Raw genomic sequence first — 24221 nt, forward strand, 5'->3', positions numbered from 1 at the left:
CCAAGTTCAGTAGCATGTTTGCAGATGAAAGTATCAGAAATCATATGCTCTCTGCAAACAGTCCTTAAATAGGTTATTAACTGAAGTCTCAAGAAAAAGAAATCATCCAGTCATGTCAGTGGAGTAACCATCAAGTTTGTGCACATGCAGGCAATGCCAGTACATCCAGCCTAGCTACTACCTGGCCAACTGTGTTTGTGATTTCTCCATCATTTGAAAGATGCAAGCCAATTTAAGAAATGCTAAAATGTGAAATGTGATTTTTCTAATGGATGACATATGATATTAAAATATGAAATAGCAGAAATGTCAGGAGGAAGATAAGAAGATAGATGGGGATGGCCTATTTCACGTGAAATAAAATAGATTATGCATCTAACTCAGTGCTTTCTCCTTGTGTTCCCTTCCTAGTAACAGAGGCTGAAAGGATTCATACCGCCATGTACAGGCTCTTCCCATGTGAGAACTGTCACAGGAAAGACAGGTGACTAAGCAGGTTAGATTTTAATGTATTCTAATAAATGAAATATTGTTCATTTTATCAATATGTATTCATAAGCCACAGTATACCCAACACTCTTCTCATTGATAGGTATACATTCAGGAATCAAGAAGTCCTCAGTGTTTCCCTTCTTGCATTGCAAGTAAAGTAAAAATTGATTAAGCTATATATATCCACAGTTTATGTTTTATGATGCTATTGACAGAGAAGGAATGGGTGGTGAGGGGGTGCTTTCCCCATAGGTGGTCATAAAAGGCCCCAGTGTGGGGTGATATTCATTGGCTGAAGACATGAATGGATGGCAGGGGTGGTAAGTGAATGAATCCAGGAGCAACTGGAAGAGCTCTCAGTACACATTTCACTGAACTTTCCTCAGGTTGGAGTGGGCCAGTTTCCTTCTGCAGAAGAAATTCCTGCTGTACTCCAACTCTGAATTTAAGGGCCCACCACTTTTCCCCACTTGAAATGCTGCTGATACTTTTTCTCTCTTTGTGAGACAAAGTAACAAAATCAACACAGTATCTCTCTGAATGGACTCATGAGAGGCTTGCAGTTAGAATTACAAACGAATACAAATCATGGATTTTCTAGCATGTCAGCATTTTATCAGAAGACCATGAATGCTGGCTCATTTTTAAAATATTTGAAGTATGTAATTACCTGTCAGTGTTTCTTCAGGCTTCGATTCAATTTTCATTTTAATAAAGGTAATTTATTTTAAAATATAGTAATGCCAAATTATGTTTTTTTTTTTTTTTTTTTTTTTTTGAGAATTTTAAAGAGATGTTCACCATCTTCAATCTTTAAGCAAAAGCTTCAACTTGGCAAAACATGTGGAGTCAGTTTCATCTAGGTGTCACTTGGTGGCAGCATAACAGAATTGCTAGGTAAATTCCTGACTGCAGGGAAGTTAGTATTTTATGTAACAAGCTGGTGAAAAACAATGTTACAGCAGTTTTGCAACACACAAAATGCATGTCAGTGTTTTGTATGTTAGGGAGGAACATCTTTTTAAATATTGTACTATAAGTAGTAAAAATGAAACTTTCCTTAGAGCATTCATGAGCAAATACTTGTTTTTATGGTATGACAGGAAATAAGCAAAGGGTTTATACTAGGAAGAAAAATATTTTCTCTACTATGGGCTGAATTGCATCCCCTCAAAATTCATATGTTGAAGTCCTAATGTTCAGGACCTCAAAATGTGATGTATTTGGAGAGAGGGTCTTTAAGGAGGTAATCAAGTTAAATGAGGTCATTATGATGGACCCTACTCCTACTTGACCGGTGTACCTAACAGAAAAGATTTGGGCAGAGACATACACACACAGAGAAGACACTGTGAAGACAGAGGGAGAAGTAGCATCTGTAAGCCACAGAGTAAAGCCTCAGAAGCAACTAGCCCTGCTTACAGCTCAATCTTCATATTTCAGCCTTCAGAATTGTAAAAAAGATAAACTTTTGTGATAGAAGGCACCCACTGGTATTTTGTTACAGCAGCTCTAGCAAACTAATATAGTTTGTAGATTCATGGGGTCAACATTGTACTAATGCAATGAAGCAGAGATCAGGAAGCACAAGGCAATGTGGCTGGTTTGTAATAGATGGGTGTTCAGGACGTGAAAGGACCTTAGTTTTAGGGGGACACATTCTTTCAGATGAAGGTGGAAGATCTCATACATAACTTGATGTGGGCTTTCAGGAGTGATTAGGACCCTTTCAGGCAGAGAAATGGGAATGAAAGGTATGGCATTCAGAGAAAGATGTCATAACTGGTGATGGACAAGATTGAGAGCACATGGGATGTCATAAAAACTTTGAGTTCTTAGCTGTTTATGTCAAAAGCAACTCCATTTCACCATATATATATAGGAATATAACCCTTGTCTATATTCCTGCTGAACCAGGGTCTTCCTTTTATTTTTTACTTGTTGAGCTCTATATGTCTATAATATAAGTTTAAAAACATTTATTATCTCAAATAATAAATTATATATTTCTCAAAAACTAAAAGAAAAAGACATATCTGACAAGGGAAACTCAAAACAAATGTTAGAGAGCCCCAAAAGCCATGTGAAAGGAGACTTTTATTGTCCAAACTATTCCTTTGTTGAAGGGATTTAAGATTTAAGATGGCTTATAGCCAAAGATTTATAAACCAGGTTAAAATAGGTTGGCTACAAGACAGAAAAAAAGATAATGGGGCAGCAAAATATGTAACCTTAAGAACTAGCATGTTCATAGTACCAGAGCTTAATTTCAATCTTTCTGGAGTCTGGACACAAAGAGAAATAGGTAAAAAAAAAAAGTTGGAATAAGTTCAGTTTCTAAAATGATCACTTAATAAGAGTCAGCAAGGCATTATTTGCATTAAATAAAGTGGTTAATTTTCACAATGCATCTGATGTAGGGGAAATTGAAGGATACAATGAGTGATATTTTCAGTTGCATTTTGAAGCTAACAGAGAAATAGGTTTGATATGTCCTTTCCCAGTATCCCTTTCTGCACAAACTGAGGCTTATCTTTAAAATGAAATCTCCAGGTGGGCATTGTAATGCAGTGTGTTAATGTGGAAAGCCCATATCCCATTCCGATTCAAATCCCAGCTCCTCCACTTCCAATCCAGCTTCCTGTTATTGTATCCTGGGAAGCAGAAGATGATGGCTCAAGTGCTTGTGCCCCTGCCACCCTCACAGGAGACCCAAATGAGTTTGTCTCCTGATTTCAGCCTGGCCTAACTCCAGCTGTTTCTGGCATTTGGGGAGAAAACTAATGGATGGACAGAGGATCTCTCACTCTGCCTTTCAAGTAGATGAAAATGAACATTTAAAAATTTCAATAAAAGCAATAAGAAATACCCTGGGCTGGCACCGCGGCTCACTAGGTTAATCCTCCGCCTTGCGGTGCTGGCACACCGGGTTCTAGTCCCGGTCAGGGCGCCAGATTCTGTCCTGGTTGCCCCTCTTCCAGGCCAGCTCTATGCTGTGGCCAGGGAGTGCAGTGGAGTATGGCCCAGGTCCTTGGGCCCTGCACCCACATGGGAGACCAGGATAGTACCTGGCTCCTGCCATCGGATCAGCGTAGTGCACCGGCCGCAGTGCGCTGGCCGCGGCGGCCATTGGAGGGTGAACCAACGGCAAAGGAAGACCTTTCTCTCTGTCTCTCTATCACTGTCCACTCTGCCTGTCAAAAAAAGAAAAAAAAAAGAGAGAAAGAAATACCCTGGAGATTTCAGGAGCAGATACACCAACAGGCTCAAGCATTGGTCTCTTTTAGGGATCTGATTAGAACTAAGGGTACAATTGGAAGTACAATAGAAGTTGCTATGTGCCTTCAGCAATTTTCCCTATATATTGCTTCTTTCAGCTGAGCTTTGTATTGATGTTAAAAGATGTAAAATTTATCTTGCAATCCTTAGGAAGGCATTACAGATGAATAATCAAAGAACCAAGATGGTTAGATAGGATTTTTGCAAAGAGAACCCTGGCCATCAGTAGGGAGCAAGTTAAAGATTTTCTGAACAGGAGTGCTTGCTGGTGGAAGCAGGATGAGCTTATGAGGAAACCATGGCCACACTGCCTTTGAGTATCCCAAACATCAATTGCTACACTGCAGCTGAACTAAGACAATCTTAGTTTCCCTGGCAAAATAAATTTATTTTTGACCATACTGGATAAAGATATTGTAGCATGTATTGGTTGCTACTAAATAATATTTCAATTACTCATGAATAATACTGTTTAAATACTAATGAACTAACAAAGATATTTCAAGTATTTCTTTAGAGACCATTAAACTCCAAAATTGAAAGAGTCCACAGAGAAATCATTTATGATAGCCACTTATAAATATATCTTTAACTATCATTTCATTTGAGAGACAGAAATCTCCCATCTGTTGATTTACTTCCCAAATGACTTCAACAGCCAGGGCTTTGTGAGGCCAAAGATGGGAACCAGGAACACAATTAGAGTTTCTCAACTAAGTGGAAAGTTAACTTGAATCATTGTGGGCTGTCTCCTGGGGTGCACATTAGCAGGAAAGTGGAATCAGAAACAGCCAGGACTGAAACCCAGGCACTCCAATATTGGATGTGAATGTTCCAACTGGTGGCTTAACTGCTAAGTCAAACACCCACTCCAGCTATATGTTTTAATGCTTCAAATTCTAAAGTCCTAAATATTAGGTATCTTACATGATTTAAAGTCCTTTCCTTTAGAAAACATACATCTGATAATACAGAAGTATAATTTTTAAATACTTTGTTACTTTGGAAATAAACAACAAATTACAGTAGTGATATTAACGACATATGATTTAGTTTGTTACAGACTTTATAGAAAAAAAAAAAATCCCCTGTGACTGACTGTTTTCAGTTATAAGGATTTTCCAAAGCCTGTGCCTGTAAAACATATTTGCAATTATGGAATTTAGTGAATAAGAAAATGTGTCTTAAAGTTCAGATTAGCAATGATGCTTAGACTCTAAGGGTGGTTGGGCTTGGTCTGTGGATTCTGTGATCCAATGACTTAAACAGGTATAAATTCATAACTGAACTCTGTCAATGTTTATGATACTACTTAATCTTCCTATCAAACATTTGCTGAGTGAAACTACCCCTGGCTAATAGGTCACATGAATTGATAGCTCAGAGACAGATCCTTATGTTGTTCATAAACTAGTATAATTAGAAATGACAATTAAGGTCAGCATGTCTTGTCTTTCATCTAAAATATCTCTGAATCACATGCTTAATGCATTGCTAGATCTTGTCTCCTTCAGCTTTAGAGAAAAGATAAAGGCACATATATTTGCACGTGTGTATTCTGCATCATACACATTTGATAGTCAACAAAATTGAGCATGCAGATTGGCCTTTTTTAATAGGCAGATAAGGAGTCTGGAGAAGGACAGAATTGCCACCCATGCCCTTTACAACGAGTACCAATTCTCATCCAAGACAATTTCTGATGAAGTTATAAAGTGTCAAAATCTTTACCAATAATTGACAGGCAGGTGATTTCTAAAGCATGAATTTTCTTTTTTTAAAGATTTATTTATTTTACTTGAAAGTCAGGGTTACACAGAGAGAGGAGAGGAGGAGAGGCAGAGAGAGAGAGAGAGAGAGAGAGAGAGAGAAAGAGAGGTGTCTTCCATTCGATGGTTCACTCCCCAATTGGCCGCAACGGCTGGAACTGCGCCGATCCGAAGCCTGGAGCCAGGAGCTTCTTCCGGGTCTCCCACGTGGGTGCAGGGGCCCAAGGACTTGGGCCATCTCCTACTGCTATCCCAAGCCATACCAGAGCGCTGGATTGGAAGTGGAGCTGCCGGGACTCGAACCGGCGACCATATGGGATGCCAGTGCTTCAGGCCAGGGTGTTAACCCGCTGCACCACAGTGCCGGTCTCTAAAGCATGGATTTTCATCTGTGGGGTGTGTGTAGACTTCTAGAAGTCATACAGTTACCTGTGAAACTTTATGCTAAACTCAAAGTTTTTAATATCTAAATCCTATACAAACCAGGGGCTGGGAAGTGCAGAGTATTGGTTTTATAATTATATTCACGGGGTTTGTAAACATTGCTATAGAGGAGGTCTTGGGATATATCCCCTACAGATGAGAGATGGACACAGGAACATGAATGATCAGGCTGTAGTTAGGAAGTGACCTCCTGCTGTGCAGGGATGACGCAAGTCTCTGAGGGGAGACAGAGTAAGAGAAAATCTCAACAGAGAACATGTAAACATGAAGTACCAAAGGTGATATTATTATGCATTATCTTGACCCATTACTTAGGGGCTACCAGTTATTTTTTTTTAAAGATTTATTCATTTATTTGAGAGGCAGAGCTACAGATAGAGGGAGGGAGACAGAGAGAAAGGTCTTTTACATGCCAGTTCACTCCTGAAATGGCTGCAATGGCCAGAGCTGGGCGAATCTGAACCTAGGAGTCAAGAGCTTTTTCCGAGTCTCACATATGGGTGCAGGAGCCCAAGAACTTGGGCCATCTTATACTGCTTTCTCAGGCCATCAGCAGGGAGCTGGATCACAAGTGGAGCAGCTGGGTCTCGAACCAGCATCCTAATGGGATGCTGGTGCTGCTGCTAGGGGCTTAACCTACTATGCCACAGCACCAGCCCCAAAGGTCACCAGTTCTTAAAGATTCAGGGGACTGAGTTAGCATATTAAATGGATTTTTCAAAATATTGCATATAAGTATTTACAATAAGTCATATGTAGTTTTCAGAGTATGGGCTCAGTGACTTCAACAAATCTAGTTTGTGTGTTGCTTTTGTTTACTTTCTTCATGAGAGCTTCCATTAGAGAATCCACTCTTCGCTGGGTTCTGCTGCATTTCTAAACCCATTAAATGGGATAAACAACAAGGCTGTAATGCTTGAAGTGGTATTTGACTAATGAAGATTCCAGTGGAATGTCGATGTGTTCATAATTCATTTCCCACAGTGTTCATCCAAATATATCTCTTGGATGTGATCTTTGATATTGCTCTCACAACTAATTTTATCATATAACTATATATCATCTCATTTTGATTTTTAACCACTTTATATATCTTTAACTATGAAATAAGATTAAAATAAATGTAATACCCCTTTAGAAGTCATATAAAGGGCTTTAGAGATCAAACTAAATGTTATTGTAGTATCATGTAGTATTATCATATTTTTATTTGGCATGAAACTACCCATTTCTATTTATACTTTCAAATTCTTTCTGGAATATTTGCATAGATAGGCACTTGACCTTAAATGTGTCAACTTGAATTTTCTCTGTTAAAACTTATCTTAAAATGACACAGCTTTTTGTTTCACATAAATCTCAAGTAGTGGTCTGGATTATAAACTTTCAGTATTCAGCTTGAGTGTAAACAATGAATGTAAACCTGACACTTCAGGGTATTCTAAGCATTTACTTTGCATACCTACTCTGAGTTGCAATGAAGTATTAAAAACTGTATAAGAAATTAATATCTCTATATAAACTTTTGAATACTTTCCTCTGACTTATGACAAGAAATTTTGAGTTTACTGTCCTGTTCTTGAATTTTGAAGGTGACAGTATAGATTTATCCTGAAAACTCTTTGTGAGGATACTTCACATAAACTTACATGCTTATATTGAACAGCAGGGGCATCAGGGAACGTACAGTTTGCCTTAAAACAAAACAGAAAGTTACTGAGAAGTTAGTAAGAGTGTGGTACCATGGGGTGCTGTTCCTGAAAGCAGTTTTTAAACAGATGCTTTATCAGACATTGTCCTCAAAATAGCAGTATAATATCATACATACAACCTGTGAGCCCAGATGGACACAGTTTTAAGATCCATGCTAAAAAAAAAAAAAAGTCAAGGAATAACTGAGCTGCTTAATTGCTGATCAGACCTAGAAGTCATTTCCAGAGTTTGTGACAATTAGCAGTCAAGGTAAAGACCCAAGATCTGGCTTCAGTGGGGGACTTCATGCCAAATCTATCTCTGGAAATGCAGATTGTGCCAGATTGTGGAGAAGTGCACTGTGTGGAAGCTACAATTTTCCTCCACTACTACCTGAGCCATCTATCTGTGGGAAAACAATTTTCCTCTGTAATCACCTTTATCCAAGGAAAATGTAGATGTAATTGGTTTATTTATGTTCACTATCAGCAAAAGAAATAACAAACATACGATATGAACGCTGTTGATCAGGACCTTCGGATGAGGGTTTAAGACAATGATGTAGCTCTGTGGTTAGAAGAACATGGCCTGGAGTGCAATGTTACATTAAGGAGCCTTGAAGGCCAAAGTCTCCTGTTGGGATGCTCAAGGATCAAGCTATCAATATGTCTTACACTTGGCTAAATATTTCACTTTGTTGAAACTTTCTTTTTGTTTAAAAAATATTTATTTATTTATTAAAAGAAAAGGCAGAGTGACAGAGAGAGACAGACAAATCCCATCTGCTGGTTCACTTCCCAAATGATCACAACAGCCAGATCTGAGTCATGCTGAAGTCAGCAACTCCACCCTGGTCACCCAATCTTGGTCCCCAAACTTGGTGGGCCCAAGCAATTTTTCCACCTTCCACTGCCTTCCCAGGCACACTAGCGGAAAGGAGGGTTGGAAGATGGTTTGGAAGCAGAGCAGCCAGGACTCCAACCAGCATTCCAGGATGGACTGCTGGCATTACAATGCAAGCAGTAGCTTAATGCACTGTGCCACCAACACTGGCTCCTTGAAACAACATTTGAATATCTATTTTTAAGCTGAGTATCAGCAACTGCCTTACTCTAACACATAAAATGACTGTGGTTGTAGTGCTAGTTCCATCTTTCCCTTTTCAGTTCCCATAGATATTTCTGAGTTTGGTCTCACATTCTTATGGAAAACTATTACTAAGTGGTTTTAAAATTGTGCATATTGCCTTTGTAAAGTTAGGGTGGGAAACTGGTTATGAATCGAAATATTAAAATAAAACTGTTGTACTCCAAATATACATTTGAAGGGGTGGGCATTTAGCACAGCAGCTAAGATGCCTTTCTGGGCACTCCCACATCCCATCAGAGTGACCAGGTTCAAGTACTGTCTCTGCTTTCAATGGCAGCTTCCTGCTAATGTATAGCCTGAGAGGCAGTAGTGGTGTAGGGGTAAGTAATTGAGCCCCTGCTATCCATGTGGGAAAACTAGATTGAGTTCTGGATTTACAGCCCTGGATGTTTTGGACATTCAGGATACAAGATCAATCTGTCTCTCTCTTTTTTAAATAAAAATTAAAATAAATAATATTAAAAATTTTAAATGACATATGGATTAAAAGCTTATTATGATACCTACATATGGAAAATAATATTTACCATTATAAAATGATATTGAATTGATTTTAATTGGAAATATGCAGAATGTTATCTTTCATATATTGTCATGGAAATGTTGAAGCTGCCAGCACATGTAGCTAAATTCTCTCATTGCTATAATAAAATAGACTCTGTTCTTTCTCTCTGAACATCAAAATATGTTCTCAGTACACAGACAAGTCACTCAAAACAGAAGGTGGAGAGCTTCTTTTGGACTGTTTCCCAGCACTGTGGCCTCAGGTGCAATCTTTGGCTATAGAAGCGTGAGTCAGTTAACGGTGCAATAAACATTCTTCCCTTCCTTCACATTAGTGGCCTAAATAGTAATTTGTCCAAGAAATTGCCTGCTGGTGCCATAATCTCAAATCCCACTTCAATGGTAAAAAGGTATTCATGTCCACAAACATATAAAAGAGCTGGGACATATCTACTGAGACAGCTGAGCAGGAAACCACTAATTGCTGAAAGTAATTTGGCAACATATTTTAGGACCAATAATACAAAGAACATGTTACTTTAAAAATTGCTAAGTAAATAAGGACAATGTGAATTATTTTTAGCTGATCTCATTTCTGCTGGGCATTCACTAAGTTTATGTGGTATTATCTTCAGAGGCTAAGCAATCTAGCTGTGAAGTAATAATCTTTTTTTAAAGAAAATAAGGTTTACATTAAAATCAGAAAATGGTAGTAACATATTGTAAGAATAAAATTCTCTAGAACTATCTAGGAGAATTGCTCAGAATACTAATAACCTCAGAATTAATTCAAAGTTGATCACTTTTTTTTTTAACTTTACCCTGATTAAAAGACAAAATTATTCACTGACAAAGAAAAGCAAGGCCTTAGTTAAAATTATTCCATTCTGACTCCCCTCCTGTGCATTTTTCTACTCTAACATATGCTGAAGGTTATGATCCCAGACAGGTATCAAATCATTTGTCATACTGTTTTGTTGTTAGAATCACCTCAGTTTTGACAGTGTTTTTCTATTCTTTGTCTTTCTTAATGGAATTCTAGTGGATTCTTCCTTTTATCTAACAATCTCAAGATATGCAATATAAACTGATTATTCCAAAGATTGCAACATGTAAGATACAAAGAAGAACTGAACGCAACATATGTAGACAAACTAAGATTTGTGTTGGAGAAAGAAACTAGACCTTTATTATTATTATTTTTGTTTTGTTTTAGCAGTATTTTCCTTAAATCCCCTATGATGACATGACATTTAAAAATATATATTGTATTTAAAGGTTTGTTTTTAAGTTAAAATATGTAGAGTTACTCAATTTTCTTTCTTGCTGTTGAAAATCTGTTAAGAGTTCAGCATACACGGCTGCATGATACATAACCTTTTTTATTCAAGAACTTCAGTTCTCAAACTAATTTCACTAGAGACAGTATATAATCTGATGATATGATTAAAGTGTGAAATGAAATTTAACTTAGGAGGTATTTCATTACTTATTATGTTTCTCTAGTGTCTAGAAAAGAAACCTCTTAAGTGCACTTGTGCTCATAATATGGAAATATTTTTTCTTCAGTCCTTTAATGTGATCAGGAAAGAATAAGAGTGGAAAAATATTTCCATCAGTTTTAAATTTTAGATGTATATTCGTGTCTGAAATTTTCTAATTATAGATGAAAATATTCTAAAGATACAACAATTCACAGGGATATAAAGAAGATAAGGCATTTATAATTGAAGCATCCAAAGGAGAGACGGGTCATGTTTCTCAAAATTTAGCATGCATCAGAACCAACAAGAATGCAAATTCTTGGTTTACACTACCTGGAGATAGTGCAGCAGGTTTGGAGTAGGAACCAGGCATCTGCATTTTAACAAATAATCCAGGAAATTCTCATGCACTTATTTTAGGATTGGTCTAACAAGGATAAGCCACTAATTATTGAGTGTTAAAGACAGAATTGGTGAAGTAGAGGTATAGATGGGAAGGGTCATTAGTAATTGAAGTTGATGATCCTATTGCCTATTTCACTGGAAAAGGGAAACAACTAGAAAAGAACCCCCAAAGGTTCTCTCAGAACATTTATCCATTTGAGCACACCTATGACCTTACATCCAATGAAAGTTATTAATCTGAACTCACTGAGCTCCTGGTTGTGTGAACAATTACTCCAGGTGACTTGGAGATCCTTTCCTCACTCAACTACTAAAAACTAGTGCACCACTATGTTTAGCTCTTTGTTCTCTGATCATTATCAAGAGAATGAAGTAGTCTCATTTTTCTCCTACTTTATTAAAAAAACACACATACAACTCTCCATTCCACCTGCCCCTTCAACTACTGTCCTAATTTCATTTCTCTCTTTAAAAAATGTTATTCAATAAAATCCAAAAATTATCCAAAGAAACAATAAAAATTACAATAAAATTATCATCCTTCTGTTGTCTCTGATAACCTTTCCCACTTTCCCTACTTCCATATTTCCTTGACTTTCTCCAATTGGGTTTTTCTGCTCCACAAGTACTGCTCATCAAAAGACCCCCGGTGACCCTCTATATTACTAGGCTGGTCAGTTTTCATTCCTCATCTCACAGGGCTCAATAATGTAGTTGATCTTGGTTTTGCCTCTGGATTCAACACTCTCCTTATTGATTTCCAGTGTATCAAAATATTCATCATTTTCAGGCTCCTTTGATTTTCCCCATTCCTTTTTTCCCCCTCCTTCCACATCTCTTGTATCTCTCTTCATTTTTTCTTATCAAAGATTTTGACAGTTCTCATAACTTTGCATATTCACTACAGGTGGATGAATTTTAAATATATACCTCCAGCCTAGACCATCTCCCATGAGCTCCAGACTCATATTTTCCATTGTTCCTCTTGATTACTCAATAGATAGCTCAAATTCAATGTTTTCAGAAACAATCACCTGATCATTTGCACTTCTCTCTCCTAATCTACACTGCCACAGCTTTTCTTACCTCATTAAATGGCAATTCTACTTCAAGATGTGACAAAAATATGATTGAAGTACTTTCTGTTTTCTTTTTTGTCATATCTCATATCTGACTCATTAGTGAATTCTTTTGGCTCTACTTTTATAATGTATCCAGAATATCATTTCTTATACATTTACTACTAATATACATTATCTTTCTCTTACAAAGTAGCCAGAGTGATTCTATTTAGTTCAAGTTCAGCTCATGTCACTCTTCTCTCTAAAACCCTAAAATCCCAATCTTTTTCAGAATATAACCCAAATTCTTGTAATGACCTTCAGTAGTCAAATTCATATCAGCTATGTTAAGTCAAGGCATGTCAACAACCCAATTTGAAAAAAGTCTAATCATGTTAAGTCAGGAAATAGCAAAATGAGTCATTTCAAGTCCAAGATGATCTCCCCATTCACCACTAACATCTTGGCTTCATCCCTTCCTACTGTCACCTTGCTCAGTTCCATCCACATTGGTCTCAATGCTGTTTTAAGGGTCCAAAATGATGGTCCCTGATCCTGTTGCTCTGTCTAAAATATTTTCCGCACAAAACTTCTATTACTTGTTCACTAATTTCTTTTTCCTCTTTTTTCAAATGTCACCTTGCAGTCAGTGTTGCTATCCTAATAATTGTAACCTCTCCCTGCCAATATATTCTAGCCTCTTTCTCTAATTTTTGGCTTTTAATTAATAACTTAGAGCATAAGTTTTGCTAATTTATATTGCTTATTACCTCTCATTCCCCTGTCTCCTCAAAAACAAACACTTCTTAATTTCAATGAAGGACTTCTGTTTCACTTATTAACCACTGCATTCTAGAAGTGCCTGGAGCAAAGTGGGCACTCAAAATACAGTTCTTGAAAGAAGAGTGAATGCTTTTAAAAGTTCTGTTAAAATATAAGTATTGGTATGTCCTTGACTCTGGGGAAAAATGAATAGCTAATTAATACCAAAACATAGACCAAGGATCCATTGTGGCATAGCAGGTAAAGCTTCTGCCTGCAATGCAGGCATCCAATATGGGTACCAGTACATGTCCTGGATGCTCCACTTTGATCCAGTTCCCTGCTAATGGCCTGGGAAAGCTGTGGAAGCTGGCCCAGCTGTTTAGGTCCTGCTACCCACATGGGAGATACAAATGAAGCTCCTGGATTCAGCATGGCCTACTCCTGGCCATTGCTTCCATCTGGGGAGTAAGCCAGTGGATGGAAGATCTCTCTCTCTCTCTCTCTAACTCTGACTTAAAAACAAATAAATGTATTTGCTTAAAGATTTATTTATTTATTTGACATTCAGTTACAGTGAGAGAAGAGAGAGAGAGAGAATATCTCCTCTCCAATGATTCACTCTCACTCTCCAAATGGCCACAATGGCTGGGGCTGGGCCAGGCTGGAGGCAGGACCCAGAAGTTTCTTCTGGATCTCCCACATGGGTGCAAGGGCCCAAGGACTTTGGCCATCTTCGATTGCTTTCCCAGGCACATTAGCAGGGAGCTGGATAGAAAGTGGAGCAACCAAGACTCGAACTGCTGCCCATCTGGAATACTGTCACTGCAGATGGCGGCTTAACCCTCTGTGCCACAGTGCTGGCCCCAAAATAAATAAATCTTTAAAACAAACAAACAAACAAACAAACAAACAAACAAAAACCATGCAGAATGGCTGGCGCCACAGCTCAATAGATTAATCCTCCACCTGCGGCGCCGGCACACCAGGTTCTAGTAGGTTCTAGCCCCGGTTGGGGTGCCAGTTCTGTCCCGGTTGCTCCTCTTCCAGTCCAGCTCTCTGCTGTGGCCCGGGAGTACAGTGGAGGATGGCCCATGTCCTTGGGCCCTGCACCCACATGGGAGACCAGAAGAGGCACCAGGCTCCTGGCTTCAGATAAGCGCGGTGCGCTGGCCACAGTGGCCATTGGGGGGTGAACCAACGGAAAAGAAAGACCTTTCTCTCTGTCTCTCTCTCTCACTGTCCACTCTGCCTGTCAAAAAAAAAAAAAAAAAAAAAAAAAAAAAAAAAAAAAAAAGTGGCCTGGAGTGTAATCTTACATTAAGGAGCCTGATTTTTGTTCCAGTCATTGCACCTGCAGTTTATATATACTGTTTACTCTTAAAGAGAAATACTATATCCCAAAAATCTCTTTGGCCCATACAACCCAAGCTACTCTTCAGAACTCTATATTTCACATGCATTAAGCTCTGCTGAGTCAGAGTGCTATGCCAAGAGGGCCTTAGTGGATTGTTCATTGCTTTTGTACTTGAGAAAGTATCCATTATTTCTGCTAAATAAATCCCCATTTTCCTCTTGAGGGTCCATTTTCCCTTCATTCCTAGAATTTGGCTTTTCATGACAGAGTTCTAAGCCAACCAATGTGACTCATCATTGTGGGAACAGTGATTGGTTTAGAGATGGACATGTGATCCAATTAAAGTCAATCAGATACACTGAAATTTTCACTGGGATTTATGATAAGAAAATTTCGCTTTTCTTTGTGTAACTTAAATCTGAACACTTTCAGTCACAGGACTTACTGGCAGCACTTTGGAGCCAGGAAGAGAAAGGCTCCTCCAAATAAAATGAGCATGAATAAATGAAGTATACCTAGGAAAACTGGGCTCTGATTATATCTTTTTGTAAAGATTTATTTATTTATTTTAAAGTCAAAGTTACACAGAGAGAGAGGGAGAGGCAGAGAGAGTGAAGTCTTCCATCTGCTGGTTCACTCCCCAACTGGCTGCAACGGCTGGAGCTGAGCTGATCTGAAGCCAGGAGCCAGGAGCTTTTTCGGGGTCTCCCATGTGGGTGTAGGAGCCCAAGGACTTGGGCGATCCTCTACTGCCTTCACAGGCCATAGCAGAGAGCTGGACCAGAAGTGGAACAGCTGGGACCAAAACTGGCACCCACATGGGATGCCAGCACCGTAGGCAGTAGGCACCCACTTTGCCACAGTGCTGGTCCCTGATTACATCTTGACCTTTGGAGAAAATCTTACCAAACCTGGAACACGCTTATGCAACATAATAAATCCTTCCATTTGAGCTGACTTGAATTAGATTTTCTAATTTGTTGTAACACAAAGTTTTCTTAGAATTTGTGACATTAAGCACATCATTTAAAAATACAGCACTGTTCACAACAGTAATGCAAACAAGATTTAATCTAAAAATAATCTGACTTGTCAAATTTCTATCAATAAATGTTGTTAGATAATTTGATGGACCCAGTGTGGATACATGTTCCTGAATTAGGTGATACTACAAAGTATGGGAATTTATCATAAATCCTTGCACCTATTTCTTAATTTGAGGCAGCTTCTAAGTACTAAATATATTACTTGAAAGAGTTGAGGCTGGGAGAGGGAATGAAGGTATTGTTAATGGTGGCAGAATGTGGGGTTTAGCAATTCTGGGCACAGGCAGGGGGAAGAGAAGGAGGCAGTGGTAGAAACAAGGTTAAGCAGAATGGAAGAGATCTTTAGGAGTTCACCTTGACATTAACAAGGAACTACAATGTTTCTAAAATGGAGGCGCAGTGGCTACTTTGTGCATTCTATGAGAATGTGTCAAGACTAGCAAAGAAGTAAATTGTGAGCAGCATATACTAGCTACATGCATGTCTCCAACTTTGAATTTTGGTAAATTCTATGGTCTCTATATCTCTCTGCTTTCTCTTCTTTCATCACCATCTCAACATTTCCTACTGTTTATCCCCCGGATGTTACGCTCTGTTTTTCTCCATTTTTTCAATTTCTTGTGAGTGAAATTCTTTTAGAACAGAAATAACATCAATATTCATACTTATATCAGTGCATTCTAGTTTATAAAATTGCTTCATATAATTTCATGTGGTCCGCTGAAGAATATCTATTACCTCTACATGTAAACACATGTACATATGATTATATATATACAGGTATATGCAAGTACATGTAGATTTTATGTGTCTTTGAATAAATTTTCTTGTGTTGTCCTTCCAAAGAAGCTGAGGTTAACTGTCAACTGTATCTTAATCTTGGAAGAATTTTGATTTCTGATGTAAAAGATCAATGACCTTGATCCCTTTTTATCTTACCCTCGTCTTAGGCTTCTCTGAATTTGAGGCTTACAGTGCACCTGATCAATTCTGTATTTTTTCAAGAGTTACAGGTCACATAGCAAGGAAATATGGTGACAAATCTGTATTAAGTACAAATTATGTTGCACACACTCTGCCAGGCCTTTGTATTCACATTTAATCATGACAATTACTCTGTGTGGTGGAGTATTATGATTCTCATTTTATGGATGAAGAAATCAAGTTTCACAGAAGATAAATAACTTGCCTGGGGATACAGAGCTACTTAGTAGCAAAGCTGGATCCAGGAGCTCATGTTCTTTCTTCTATAACACATTACATTCCTAAGTTAATGTAGAAAAAAAATACAGTTTTTACAATGGCTTCTGATGTCCCCTTCATATGTTATTATCAAAAAATCTAGATGGCAGGGGCTGGCATTGTGGAGCAGCTAGTTAAGTGGCCACCTAAGAAGCTGGCATCTTATGTGAGCACCTGCTTGAGTTCTGGCTGCTCCACTTCTGATCCAGCTGCCTGCTAATGTACCTGGGAAAGCAGGAGAGGATGGCCCACCTGCTTGGGCTGCACATCCTAGTGGTAGACTGAGAAGAAGCTCTTGGCTCTGGGCTTCAGCCTGGCCCAGCCCTGGCCATTGCAGCCTTTTGGGGAGTGAACCAGTGGATGGAAGGAAGACCTCTCTTTCTGTTTCTTTTGCGCGCGCTCTCTCTCTCTCTCTGTAATTCTGCCTTTCAATTAAACAAAAATAAATCTTTAAACAAATGAAGAAAAAAATGTTGTCTTCACTTTGTGTTACTAGAGTGAGATACCTGAAGCAAATAACTTTAAAAAAAATTTTAGCAACCACAATAAAAAGATACAGGTAAAATAAATATTGACGCACTGTATTTCATTTGATAGATCAAAAATTATTTTATTTTATTTTATTTTTTGACAGGCAGAGTTAGTGAGAGAGAGACAGAGAGAAAGGTCTTCCTTCTGTTGGTTCACCCCCCAAATGGCTGCCAAGGCTGGTGCACTGGGCCAATCCAAAGCCAGGAGCCAGGTGCCTCCTCCTGGTCTCCCATGGGGGCGCAGGGCCCAAGGACCTGGGCCATCCTCCACTGCCTTCCCAGGCCATAGCAGAGAGCTGGACTAGAAGAGGAGCAACCGGGACAGAATCCAGTGCCCCAACTGGGACTAGAACCCGGAGTGCCGGCACTGCAGGCGGAGGATCAGCCAAATGAGCTGCAGCGCCGGCCCAAAAATTATTTTAATATAGACTGTTTAAAATATTTAAGTTGATATTTTTAATTCTTTTTTTCACTTCAATACTTTAAAATTTATTAGATTTTAGACTCATAGCTCATCTCAACTCATACTAGCCAAATGCAAAGTCCTTGTAAAGTTCACGGCAATTGCACATTGTGGAAAAAAGCAATGCCTAGATTTCAGAAAATTTTGTAGCAAAGTACACAACTTTCGGCTCGCGCCGCAGCTCACTTGGCTAATCCTCCACCTGCGGCGCCGGCACCACGGATTCTCACCCCGGTTGGGGCACCGGATTCTGTCCCAGTTGCTCCTTTTCCAGTCCAGCTCTCTGCTGTGGCCTGGGAGTGCAGTGAAGGATGGCCCAAGTGCTTGGGCCCTGCACCGGCATGGGAGACCAGGAGGAAGCACCTGGCTCCTGGCTTTGGATCGGCACAGCATGCCTGCCATAGTGGCCATTTGGGGGGGTGAACCAACGGAAGGAAGACCTTTCTCTTTGTCTCTCTCTCACTAACTCTGTCTGTAAAAAAAAAAAAATGTACTAAAGCACACAACTTTCAATTCCATCTTCCATGAACTTTTCGTAGTTTTCTCCCATTTCATAGCCTTTCCAGAAGACCTAATTCTGCCTTATTTCTTTCTCCTGACATGCAGGTTTCTCAGAGAGTTGTTTATATTCAATGATCCAACATCCTTTGCATTTGTTTACTTATAGGAATGAACCTGGTTTCAGCATTCCAATTTAGTTAGGATAGGATGACAAAACATTTTGTGTTTCCCAATCCTTCAGTTTTTTTCTTTACTTAGCCTATCTGCTGCATCTTTTACCCATTTTTATTTCTCTCTTGTGTCTCAATACTCCTCTCTCTGGTTTTCTGTGAATTCACTCTAAACTGTTCTCTGTCTATATCTGTAGCTCACTACTTTGGCTGTTGAACATGTTCACTCTTAACAAACAAACCTCAGTCCACAGCCACCTTCTTTCTGCATTCTTCATTTGAGATTGCTAAATTTCAACTGTCATCTAGACACAGAGGAGATGGAAAACACACCCCTTTCATGCTTTTATTGTGAAATCAAACCTATAAATTCAGCTCCCAGAAGTTCATTTTGACACAAATTAAAGGATCACTTATAGACCATCACACATGCCTCCACTCACTGCTGAGTGGCCAACTGGGTTATTTTCTATTTGTCTAATTAAATAAATTGAAAGTATGTGCATACACACACATACACACACCATTTTGAAATTCTGTTTGTAGAACCGCATTCATCTCAGAGTGAAATAATGATCATCTTCTTGATTTTTGTCAGTTTGACTACTATTAGTAATGCTACTGTCCAAGGAATGTGGTCATAAATTCTGGAAAAACAGCTATACTTATCAAATTCTTACTCAATTACTCAGACACAACAGACACAATATATTAGTCATGTGTCATAAACTGCAGAACAAAGAAAGCAAAATTTGAGAGTATTTACTGATCCCATTGTACCATGTGTTAATTTTCAGACTCCTTTAGTATATATGCTTTTATTAAGGAAATACAAGGCCATTTGTCACATGAAGTCAAAAGAAAAAAATTTTCTTTTTCCAGTAAGTTTTCCTTTCACTTCTAAAACTTTAACTTATTTTATTTGAAAGGCAAAGAGCAAGAAAGAAAGACAGACAAAATATCACCCATCTGTTGGTTCAAGCTCCAAATGGCTGAACACCCAGATATGAGCCAGAAAGAAATTAGGAACTAGGAATTCAGTCTGGGTCTACTTCAGGTGACAGGGACTCAAGTACTTTGGCTATCACCTGCCTTCCAGGGTGCACATTAGCAGGAAGCTAGAATGGAGAATAGAGAAGGTACTCCAATATGGGATGTGGGTATATCAAGTGGACTCTTAATTACTGTGTCAAATATATATCCCCTTCCATCTTTAATTTTATTTGATGCCTTTCCCAGTTCAAATACATCACTACTCATGGGGTATGGAGTACACTTTCTCTGTATGTGAATTAAGGTGAAAGAGTTGTGCAGTCATCAGTTCCCTTGTTCTCCATAAAATAAATTACTATAATTACTATAAACAGGCATTAAATATACTATTCTTGAATCAGGAATGGTGCTTTGCTACCTTTCTATATTTTTGACATGAGATCTCAGATCTACTCTTTCGGAAGGGCTCTCCAAAGTGATTTGAGTCTGTTGCTGTTTCTCAATGTCCTCAGTTGTTCTGTTTATGGAGGCTGAGATCAGAACATCTACTCCAATATTCTCCTGGCTCACCTGAATCTGGCCAATCCCCCTTCATTTTATACACAGATAAGTTTAGGAAGGATGTCACCATCTGTTTTTCCAGTCTCATAAAGTTTCCTAGAAGGGGAGCACTAAAGCATATGGATACTTGCATATGGATACTTATATGAATACAGTGTAGCTGAAATTCAATAAACAACCTCCAATTTCCACGGCATGACTGTGCTGCAGAAACTTGCTTTTTGTGCTAATTATCTTACAATATCTATTTTCCCTTCTTCAGTAACAGAATCATGGAAAATGTGCTATGCTACAAAAATATCAGCCTCACTTTAATAGTTGACTATGGTTGTGTAACAAAGTTGTAGTATAAGTAGAAATATGTGTGTGCCTATGGCAAAATTATGGCAAAAGGGAAGTGGCTAGTACTACAGGTGGGATTATATTATTGTCATCATTTAAACCCTTACTTTTGAATACTCTAAGCTGATAATGACAAAGCAGAAACACAAGCCTTAAGAACAATGTGGAATCGCCATGGGAGCCCAGGATAGCTTACTTAGGAATTTCTTTTACATGAGGGAGAAATAAACTTCTATTAAACTTAAGCTTTCTTTGTTTTTCTTCTCTTTCTTTCTTTCTTTCTTTCTTTCTTTCTTTCTTTCTTTCTTTCTCTTTAATTCTTTCTCTCTTTCTCTTTTTCTTTTCTTTTTCTTTCTTCCTCCCTCCCTCCCTCCCTCCTTCCTTCCTGCCTTCCTTCCTTCCTTCCTTCCTTCCTTCCTTCCTCTCTTTCTTTCATTCTTTCTTTCTCTCTTTCTCTTTCTTCTCTCTCTCTCTCTCTTTTCTTTTTTGCTTTTCTTGTTACATGAAGTTAAACCTAAGCCTAAATGCTACATACATATACACAGTTTGAAGAGTTTCTGGAACCCAGAGGCACCAGGTCTTAAGCAGACATGATTAACTTATGTTTCCTAGGAAAAATGATAGTCACAATGTTCTCTTAACATCTAAAGTTTAGCCGCCAAGTGTGATATGCTAATACTGTATTTGTTTGTCTACTTTGCAAACAGCATGGCTGATTACTCAATTAAATTTTCAAATGTGTACATGAAGTAACAGCACTGATTTAGGTTTTTTCTTCTTTTTCTCCAGGCTACTGCAGAAATTCACAGGTGTGTGCTTGGACATTCCTATCGCAAATTGTTTCATATTCTGATCATCAGAATGATCACCAGAATACAACCCCATGCATCTTGCAGCAACTGTTTAATAAATCTGTATCTATGATTGTTTTGGAATTAAAATAATGCTATTTTACAATAATATGATTTCCTTATGTACAAGAATTCCAACTATGCAAATAACCTACCCACAAAATATACATTTGCTTGCTTTGTTTTTAATAAATTTAGAAATATATGCGAAAAATTCTAAAATCAATGTCACCCAGAAATACTAAAACTCACACAAAATTATTAATTTCATTTCTAAATTTTAACACAATTTTATGTAGTATATTTCTTCAATTCACCCTTCATAGATCCGAAATATACATTATAAATGATGTTTTACACTGTACTGGGTTGAAATTTGCACATTAGAATTCTTATGTGATCATTTTTTCACATTTGTTTATATCCACAACCAAATGTTTTAGAAAATTCTCTTGAGACTTAAATAATTATTACTTATTTAGTTTATAGAACAATGGATAGAAATAATGCCTATGTTAAAATAGTCGCTCTTTTTTTAAAAAAAAAAGATTTATTTATATGAAAGGCAAAGAAAGAAAGAGGAGGAGTCAGAGAGACAGAGACAGAGAGAGATCTTCCATTCTCTGTTTCACTCCTCAAATGGCAGCAAAAGCTGGGGTGGGCCAGGCAGAAGCCAGGAGACTGGAACTCCATCCTGTCTGTCACGTGGGTGGCTGGGATCTGTGAACTTGAGCCATCTTCTGCTACTTTCCCAGGGACATTAGAAGGGAGCTGGATAGGAAGCTAAGCAGCTGGGACTTTAACCAGTGTTCTGAGATAGGATGCTGACATTGTAGGCAGCTGCTTAATCCATTGTGCCATGCCACCCACAAAATGGTAGCAATTTTTGCAAAGACATTTAGGAAGCTGACTAGTGTGAATTGCTTTATTAATTCTTTATTTTTAAAAATTTCACATGTTGCAGGACAAATATTGGCCATCAAATGCTGCAGCCTCCTCACACATCATAAAATAAGGAGCTGTGTGCATCAAAGTAAAAATTACTGGTGGATTCAGGTAATGAGTAACCATATACCCAACTCCTCAAAATTGAAGAAAAACCACTAAAAATGTTTTCCTGTGGCTTTCAAAGTTCAAACAACAAAGGCTTCTTTGAAACATGCTGAGAGAAGGACTAAAATACCTCACACATAATCTGTTCAGAATTGTATACTGTGGGCAGATTACCAACTGCTGTGAGTGTATTTTCTGAGTGTCATTACTGCAACTTGATCATTAGATGGACATAATTTGGATAACAATATGCAGTACTGTGGTCCCTTTTACATTTGCATTACTAGAACTTTGCATTTATTTGCAATAAGTGAGCTGTTCTACATTAATTTAAACACTTAGTACTATTAATAAGTGAAAATGGATTTACATAAAAAATACATTTCAATTTCACTTATCTTTCATTCCCTAGCAAGAACTTAATTTCAGTGCTTGGCCACTAGGGCATTTGTCATTAAAAGAAAATTATAATAAGAAATGTAACATGTGAATTTATTAATTTTTTTATGTCTTAACATCATCTAACATTCAATCTTTAGATATAGTCATGTGTTGGTATTTCTCAAAAGTGAAAGATGGGCTTGTCTAATATTTAATAAAACTTGCTGATTCCCTCAAAGTATATACGGCCACAATTAATATTTCTAGTGAAGACACTGGAAAACCAAGTCTACTGACAAAAGACAACATAGGACAAAAAGGCAATGCTTTCATCACTTCAAATGAGAGAGCAAAGGATACACTTTTCTTCCTATAAATTTGTTTGCTTTCAGTAAAGAGACTGGGTACCATGGTGATTATAATAATAACATGTACCAAATTAGCTAGAATGCTTATTAGTTTTCCTTTTTTTTTTTTTTTTTTTTGATGAGTTGTTAGAGATGGGGAAAAGGTAATGTCATTGAGAACTCACAGGAAAAATAAAATCAGTCGTAGTGAACTAAAGAGCTAATATTTGCAGACTGCCCACTATGTGCTAGCCAATGGACTAGGCAATGATCTGCATTTCTTGTGCAAGTTAATATTATTGGAAATAGTGTGCCATATTAAATATGATAATAGAGACTCATTTCAATCCCCTAGGTGTTTTTAAGGTGGTTATTTAATTGGTCGACCTGAATCCAACTTCTCCATCAGAGAATATTGGGATGAAATTAAGCACTTCTAAAACAGTGGAGAGAAGAACATGAAGAAGTCTTCAGGTGGGGCTTAGATTGCCTATCTTAGCTCACAGTCACTTGGTAATTGCCTCTCAACATTTTACCTTCTTCACAGTGCAGTTGGTTCACATCCTTGTCATTTCCAGAACAAGGACCTCCACAGTTTTTAAATGCTGCCTAATCTTAAGCTAACTCACAGAGATCACAGAAAAGACAATTATCAGTGGTAGAGATGGGAACTAAACTGGTTCCTATGCTTCCTCTTTTCTGAGTACCCTGAGGTTCCAAGTATTACCTAAAAATACCAATCTGTTGACCCTAAATTTTCACAGAAAGGCAGAAGTAGTAATCAAGAATCTCAAGCAAGACAGTCTGGGATCAGTTGCTAGCATTGCCATTAAGAGACCTTGAACAGGCTCCCCAAACTCCCTGGGAAGCATCTGTCTCATCACATTGGGCACAATAACAGTAGCAAAAGAAAATAATTCTATGTGGATTGAATGAATTTATACCACTTTTTTTTTTTTTTTTGACAGGCAGAGTGGACAGGGAGAGAGAGAGACAGAGAGAAAGTCTTCCTTTTCCGTTGGTTCACCCCCCAATGGCCACTGCGGTCTGTGTGCTGCGGCTGGCGTGCAGCGCTGATCTGAAGCCAGGAGCCAGGTGCTTCTCCTGGTCTCGCATGCGGGTGCAGGGCCCAAGGACTTGGGCCATCCTCCACTGTACTCCTGGGACACAGCAGAGAGCTGGACTGGAAGAGGAGCAACCAGGACAGAACTGGCGCCCCGACCTGGACTAGAATCCGGGGTGCTGGTGCTGCAGGCGGAGGATTAGCCTATTGAACTGCGGTGCCTGCTGAATTTATGCTTCTTGAACACTTAAAATCATGTTTCAGAGTTACCAATTAATAT

General features: G+C 38.3%; 1 protein-coding gene and 1 long non-coding RNA gene across 15 annotated transcripts in view; one reads left to right on the forward strand and one right to left on the reverse strand.

Annotated features, from left to right (window-relative positions):
* Window positions 1-22083, forward strand: part of LOC149127541 (uncharacterized) — a 56419-nt gene extending 34336 nt beyond the window's left edge. Inside the window, exons 2-3 of one of the 2 annotated variants that reach the window (XR_016231716.1) lie at window positions 412-496; window positions 21036-22083. This is a non-coding gene — a long non-coding RNA (uncharacterized LOC149127541). The remainder of the gene's footprint in view (window positions 1-411; window positions 497-21035) is intronic. The other variant, XR_016231717.1, reaches the window with a different exon arrangement.
* MAGI2 (membrane associated guanylate kinase, WW and PDZ domain containing 2) overlaps window positions 1-24221 on the reverse strand; it is a 1587879-nt gene that overhangs the window by 1392063 nt on the left and 171595 nt on the right. The window lies entirely within an intron of this gene.

The sequence above is a fragment of the Oryctolagus cuniculus genome, chromosome 3, assembly GCF_051225735.1.
Source record: "Oryctolagus cuniculus isolate XC-2025 breed Fujian yellow rabbit chromosome 3, ASM5122573v1, whole genome shotgun sequence".
Classification (NCBI taxonomy): domain Eukaryota; kingdom Metazoa; phylum Chordata; class Mammalia; order Lagomorpha; family Leporidae; genus Oryctolagus; species Oryctolagus cuniculus.